The sequence below is a fragment of the Solanum pennellii genome, chromosome 2, assembly GCF_001406875.1.
Source record: "Solanum pennellii chromosome 2, SPENNV200".
NCBI classification, from domain to species: domain Eukaryota; kingdom Viridiplantae; phylum Streptophyta; class Magnoliopsida; order Solanales; family Solanaceae; genus Solanum; species Solanum pennellii.
Window position 1 is genome coordinate 27,309,211 of NC_028638.1, and position 7,177 is coordinate 27,316,387.

Below are 7,177 nucleotides of genomic sequence, written 5' to 3' on the forward strand. Positions count from 1 at the left end.
TTTCCAAAAATATGTAAGGGCACACTTTTATGGTATAGACTTTATACTTGGCTTTTGGCCACATTTTTTTTGGCAACGCTTATATAGCGTGCTCTTTAAAATAATAGACACATTTTAAGTGTTGCCAAATCATTATTCAAGTGTGGTATATTTATAATTCTAAAAACCACACTTTTAAACTAAGCCTTATTAATTATCATATATATTTTTAAAATAATAACATTCCCCTGTAAAACTATTTTATGCCCAAAAACTAAAAAGCAGGAGTATTTGCCCTAAATTTCATCCACAAGCATTTAAAAGAAAACCTTACAATTGAACATCGTCTGTTCTCTTTCCTTTTGGATTGTTTTCCTCATCACGATAGAATTTTCAAGAATCTACACAAAATTAAGCCCAGATATATTGGACGAGGTCGCATTTGTTGAGCCGTAAATGTGAGGAATCGTTCTATTTTATGGTGAAAATGGAAATTAGGAATCATTTTCTCGATTAACACTGGTATATTAGACGAAGTTGGAACTTCTGAAACTACTTGCTGCTGATAGTAAGCCTCTCTTTTTTTGTATTATATTTTTTCATGAATCGAAACATTTTCGTTGACGGTAAGTAAACGTCCAATACTATTTTTTTTCTCAACTTTGTTTGAACTATAGCGATGTGTACAGAATGAATCTACTTCAGTCTTCTCTGTTTTTTCTTGTGTGTGCCAGCTAATACTTTGCCTTGTAAAAAACATAGGGAAAAAAATCAAGCACCTTCACATTTAGTAGATTTTGACTTTATTAAAAACTGCATTCAGGTTTCATGTTATTTACAATTGTCAATTTTTGAATAAGGGTAATATTAAGTGATGATTTATGATGATAATAGGAAGTGTAATGTCAGTTAGTTAATTCTGTTATGTACAGTTTCCATTAGTTAGTTTTGTGCAGTAAAAATTAGTTAGCATTAAGTTGTTAGAAGTAAAGTTGTTACTAAGTTTACATTCTGTTAGTAGCATTATATATATAGGTTCATATTGTAACTTTTCTTCTTAAATTCACATTCAATACAAACACAATTTTTCTCTCTCCATTCAGTTACTCTCTAGTTGAGGAGGAATAAAGTTCATCAATGGTGTTGATTTCATCATGGTATCAATAAAGTTCATCAATGGTGTTGATTTCATCAATTTACATAATCTACAACTTTCCACTAAAAAGTTGTTTTCCATGAAGATTAATGTGAGTTTGACTTCTTAACTGTTTATACCGTGAACATTGTGACGCATATACGGTATGATACCATGAGAAGGAAGAAGCCGTGGTAGGTTAATGGTTGCATAAAATAGTCTAATATATGGCTCCCCTGAATATTTGATACATGAATGGAGTGGATGGTAAAATAAGGATTCTTATGACTTACTTGAGCTAATTCGATATTGTTCTGTACTTCATTTATTGTTCACGTTATGGAGAGTTTAGTTTACTTTCGATAGATGATAATGAAGTGTAGAATTTCAGTCTAGGATATACAAATTAAAGTAGCATCATCATGATTATTAGTCTTAGATTAACGCATAACCATTTGAAGTGTAGGAGAAAGTTTCTATCCTAAAAGCACCTCAAACAATGCATGAACTACTTTCCTTGAATCATATAGAAGAAGTTGATGCATTGAGTATAAGATAGTTTAAATATAAGCACCGGTGCATGCTTAAAGTTATGAAAGTAAAGAAGTGATTGAGAAGATGTCTAAGGTAAATTCTTCTTTAAGAACCATTCTCTTAATATTGTTTAAATATTAACATTTGTTGACTCACATCTTAAACCCATGTGATAAGCTAGAAAAACACTGATTTAGGAACTGCATTGAACTCTAATGTGCTTTATCTAACCTTTGTATCTTCTGGTAAGGTTTTCGACAAAATCGCATTTCCATCGCATATATGTGTCAGCGGTTGTTACCTGGTTTTAATGTTTTTATCTACCTAGTAAAAGGATGGTCTGATTTATCTCGAGAAGATTGAAAAAATTATACTGATAGTGGAGCATATGATAGGATAAACTGAGGGAGCTAGTCAAGGAAGTGGTCATTATTAGTCGAATTATGAGTAGAAAAAATAACTATCGGGGACTTTCTAAAGAGAATATATAAGGAAAAAATTAAATTCAATGTTCATGCATATTGTTTTAGCTTTGTTGTTGGTATCTCCCTTCACTGTTACTGGAAGTCCGGAACTTGTTCTGCTTGTCAAAAGAGTTTAGCTTTGTTGTTTGTAGACATGTCTGGAGAAATGTAAAGCTCATATCGAGTATTCATTTTATATTTTGAAAAGAAAAGGCAAGATTATGAACATAATTTTCAATAATTAATCCATCTATTTTTGTATTCCTTACTGGATATCATACTCAGTATTAAGAAACAAAAGGTGAGTGCAGCTACATACTGCCTGTCATTAATCTAATCGAAACTTGAAATATTACATCATCTCTGTAAATCTACTTATATTTGAAGGTCTCTACTCAAAGTACCTTATGAAGTTCAAGAAGGTTTCTCCTCCTCTTTCGTTTGTATTTGTATCTCAACAATGTTTGTATAGTTTTTTCTGTAGTAACTTATGAATTACTAGTATTTCTGCTTATTTGACATTGATGAAACTATTACAACTTGTTTAATGCCAAAGCTTTATTGTTGGATGTTGTATTGTCCATCAAGGCCTGTCTAATGGTGTGACAAATTTCTTGTGAAAGGTATGTCTTACAATAGAGTATGATTTGCAAAGTGTATGAACAAAGACAGTGGCTTGGACATTTGAAGTATTTGCACTAATTTTACAGTCTGTATCAAGTAGATTTGCAATCTATGATATTAAAATCTACATGAAGGTAAGAATACAATAGAAGGACATGAAAGGAAATAGTACTAATTCTGTAAGTTTTTGCTTATAAGTTTTTTATTCTAGGGAAATGTAGGATCCGATATCAAAATATTTCTGACCCACTGTTGGCGGAATCTTATAAAATTTGTACCTCGCTTTCCCTGCTTCCCGTTTACTTAGCTTTCTTGGTTCAATAGTCTTATCTTCTGTGGGTCTCGCAGTGTTAAGGTTAGTGTTATCTATTTTCTTGTATTTTATGTTCTTTTGTTTGTGATGGCGTCTATTAGCCCTTTTACCTCTTCTCTGTTTGTGGTTGTGTTGATTATATTGGTTTCTAGCAATTTTTGCAGATTTTTTTATTGTGCTTTGGGGTTGCTCTACATGCTCGATATTTTGTCAAATTTTGTTCTTAGGGATCAAAATTTTAATTGTGAGTACGCAGAGAATATACTTACCAACTGGTAGATACCATTTTAAAAAATAACCTTGATGTATTATAGAGGTGTTTAGATTGTTTGCTAATTCTTTATTTCCTTCATATAACACTTAGGTCATATGTATAATATTATATTGGGTAAGTAGATATTGTTATTATATCTCTTCAATTTTTCCCCTTCTTAGTTTCTATTTAAAATTTTAAAACAGAATGTGATGGATCATCTAAGTGATTCTACAAACTCTTGCTACTACTATACCACTGTGACTTGCTGCTCTATAAGTAAGTAAGCACATATGGCTTGAATCTTATGAAGGAATACATTGACATACTATTTTCTCATAATCACAATAGTTACTTCTATCATATGTAAGCACAATGTGCTATGAAGATCCGGAAGTTGATAGTGCTTCGCTGATCAAGATACTAGAGTTCTTATTTATTTAAAACAAATTAACAGGAGAAATTCTCTAAGTGAATTGTAATTATGTTTTTCGCTCTTGCATTTATCTTTTTCATCTTATCGAAGCAAGCGAGATCATAACTATATGAGGAGCATTTTCCAAGTTAGTCTAGTCAAAATCTTGAGCTAAATCTGAACTTTTTTATGAACTTATTTTATCACCCATGTTTGAGAAATTACCTAGGAGAGAAATAATGTAATTTTTTATGTCAAGTATATTTTGAGGAAAATAGACAATGTTGGGTGATGTTGTAGTCCTAAAACAAACATAAGTGATATTCCTAGGTAATTTCCCAAACATGGGTGACTATCTAGGGAAATTACTCAAAGAAATATCAATCTTTACTGGTGCATTCTACAATTCTCTATGCTCCATTTGACTCCAACAAGGATCATTGAGCTCTAATCCCAATTTAGCATGTTTTTCATTGACTAGTTTCTACTGTATTTTGGGGCTTTTACTTAATCTATAGTTTCCAAATTCTTAGCTGTTTGTTCTATGATAAAAGTAGTTGCTTTATCTCTTAAACTTTGAAAGACTATCAGTTTTTATTAGCGTATAACTAATGTGTTACCTTTAATGCTAGGATAATGGTTGTTGATGCATTATTACTTGTTGTCTCTTGCAGGTTGAAGGCATCGATCTTAAGATTCACCACGACTTTACATTGCCATATGGAAGAAGAATATCGTAAAGAAATCTCTTTTGCATTTTTACACAATTCCAAGTAAATCTGTAGGTAATAAAAATTCCTCCAGATCCCTTTACAAATAAGTATCTTATTTACTTGTATCATAGTGTGATTTTTGGTTCACTATTTAACTTTCATGGCTTTGCATGTATGGAAATATGAAGAGAAGTTCTTCCTTTTACTGTGAAAGCAAAAACATGCTACAATATGTAAGTCTAAGTTATAATCATTAGGATTGTAGCTATTGAAACTGTCAAAGGGAGAAATTAGTGTTGAAGTGTTGTTGTTACACTATCCCTAAAATATTAAATGCGTATATTATAGCTTGTGGAACTCGATGCACATTTTAATGTAGCTCTACCTTATGTGAACTCAAACTGATGCACACTTGGAATAATCAAAAGTTTTTCACTTGAAGTATGATGTGGTGGTGTTGATTTCTTAAGGATTTTATGAGTTCTGAAACCAGCTAGGGCAATGATAGAGGTCCGACTAATGTAGTTTGGAAAAGGCTTGACAGAGCTATGATAAATGACAATTGGCTCAGTCAGATGCCTCTCACTATAGTTACATACTTTCCAGGTATTCTAGATCTAACCTTAATTTACCTGTTGATGCAACAAGTTCACGAGCTGTAGAAGGTCAATATCTTCCACACTATTCCTACTTAGCTCATATGTTGGCACCTTAAAAGGTATTTTATATTTGACGTTCACAAAAAACATAACTTTATAGAGTTCTTGATGTATCGTATATACTGTCATTGTTAGACATATTTCGTTCTTGTTGTGCCATCCATATTGTGGGTTACATTAGCATGAGAATTCTGAAATGCTTTATTGTTATGAGTTGGCTTACAGTGAATACTCTCCAATTATATACTTCAACAACCTTATTGTTATGAATTGGCTTGGCTTACTTAGAATTTAAGAATATTAAATACATGATTTATGACGCTAACTTAATTTTTTATTGTGAATGTGCAGAAAAATATCGGTAATTGAATTTGAATTGTGGCCAAAAGTAAACTCGATCTACTGTACGATGAAGAGTTTTTATATATTTGTCATCTATGTTTGAATGCATTTGGTTTTGTGGAATTTATTGATATTCGATATCTTTATGTAATTACTTTTTAAGTATAGGTTGTACAAGACGTGTTTCTCGAAGTTTATTTGAAATATATAGCTTCGATTTAATTATTAGTTAATATTGTGCTTTATATCACTTGTATATTTAATTCTATGATAATTAAATCTATGCAAATAAAAATTATTATTATTAAAAATAAAAAAATTGTGGCTACAAAATTCTACACAACATTGTCACACTTCGAAAGTGTTGTTGTAGGACGTTCAAGAAAAGTTAAACTTTATAAGTGTTGTTCTAGATGAGATATGACAGGCAGCACTTTTCAAGTGTGACCAATATCAAAGTAATGACAACGCTTTTAAGTGTAGTATGATAAAAAAAAGGTGTTGCTAATGAATCACTACAAAACGTGCCCTTATACCTCTTTTGCCACTCTTTATAAGTTTAGCTGTGATAGCAACATTTAAAAAGTGTAGCATAATGTCAAAGGTTACGTACTGTAAGCCACACCTTAAAAAGTGTTGCCTAAAGTCCAAAAGTGTAGCCTTTTATCAAAGACCACATTTTTTTCTAGTTTAGACTACACTTTATAGGGGTGGCCGTAGACCTAAAATGGTGTTGTGAAAGTTTGCCTATGAGTTAAGGTTGCCTAGTGAATTGGTTTCGGTTCGTCTGGTTTTCCATGTTTCTATGCTTAAGAAGTGTATCGGTTACCGAGTCTATTCTTCCTATTGAGGGTCTTGGTGTGAAGGATAACCTTTCTTATGAGGAGGTTCCACTTCAAATCCTTGATAGGCAAGTGAAGAAATTGAGAAATAAAGAGGTGACTTCGGTAAAGGTGTTATGGAAGAATCACCTAGTTGAGGGTGCAACATGGAAGGCCGAGGCTGACATGAAGTCCCGTTAACCTCATCTATTTGATAACTAAAATATTGAAAATAATGACTAAAATTGAAATTTCTTGATTTTTGGTGAAGTTTTGCAAAAGTTTCATTTTTAGATGTTGTTACAGTGATTTACAGTGTAGTATGCTAATAATTTGCAATTTTTCTTGTTTGAGTCAAGTTGTCCATTTTGATATGGCACTACACCATTTTAGGCCTTTGGCAACACCACTAAAGTGTAGCCTAAACTAGCAAAAAGTGTGACCTTTGATAAAAGGCTACACTTTTGGACTTTCATTAACACTTTTTAGGGGATGACCTAAATAAGCGTAACCTTCGACATTAGGCAACACTTTTCAAATGTTGCCATCTTTGGCTACACTTATAAAGCTTAGCCAAAGAGGTATAAGCGCACGCTTTTTTGCGGTGCTTTAAAGACACCTATTTTTTATTAGACTACACTTAAAAGTTTTGCCTTTGCAGTGTTATTGGTCACACTTACAAAGTGTTGCCTTTTATGTTCATCTACAACAACACTTACAAAGTGTTGCCTTTTATAGGTCATCTAGAGCAACACTTATAAAGTGTAACTTTATATCTCATCTAGAGCAACACTTATAAAGTGTAAATTTATGTCTCATCTAGAGCAACACTGATAAAGTGTACCTTTTAATCTCATATAGAGCAACACTTATAAAGTGTAACTTTAACATTACACTTTTAAATTGATATATATATATATATATA

General features: G+C 32.0%; 1 long non-coding RNA gene across 1 annotated transcript; it reads left to right on the top strand.

The window, feature by feature from the left end:
- The first annotated feature begins 241 nt into the window (after positions 1–241).
- Positions 242–5,637, top strand: LOC114076096. The gene is made up of 3 exons (XR_003576710.1): positions 242–547; positions 4,392–4,502; positions 5,441–5,637. It is a non-coding gene; the product is annotated as an uncharacterized LOC114076096 (long non-coding RNA).
- Positions 5,638–7,177: the final 1,540 nt, after the last annotated feature.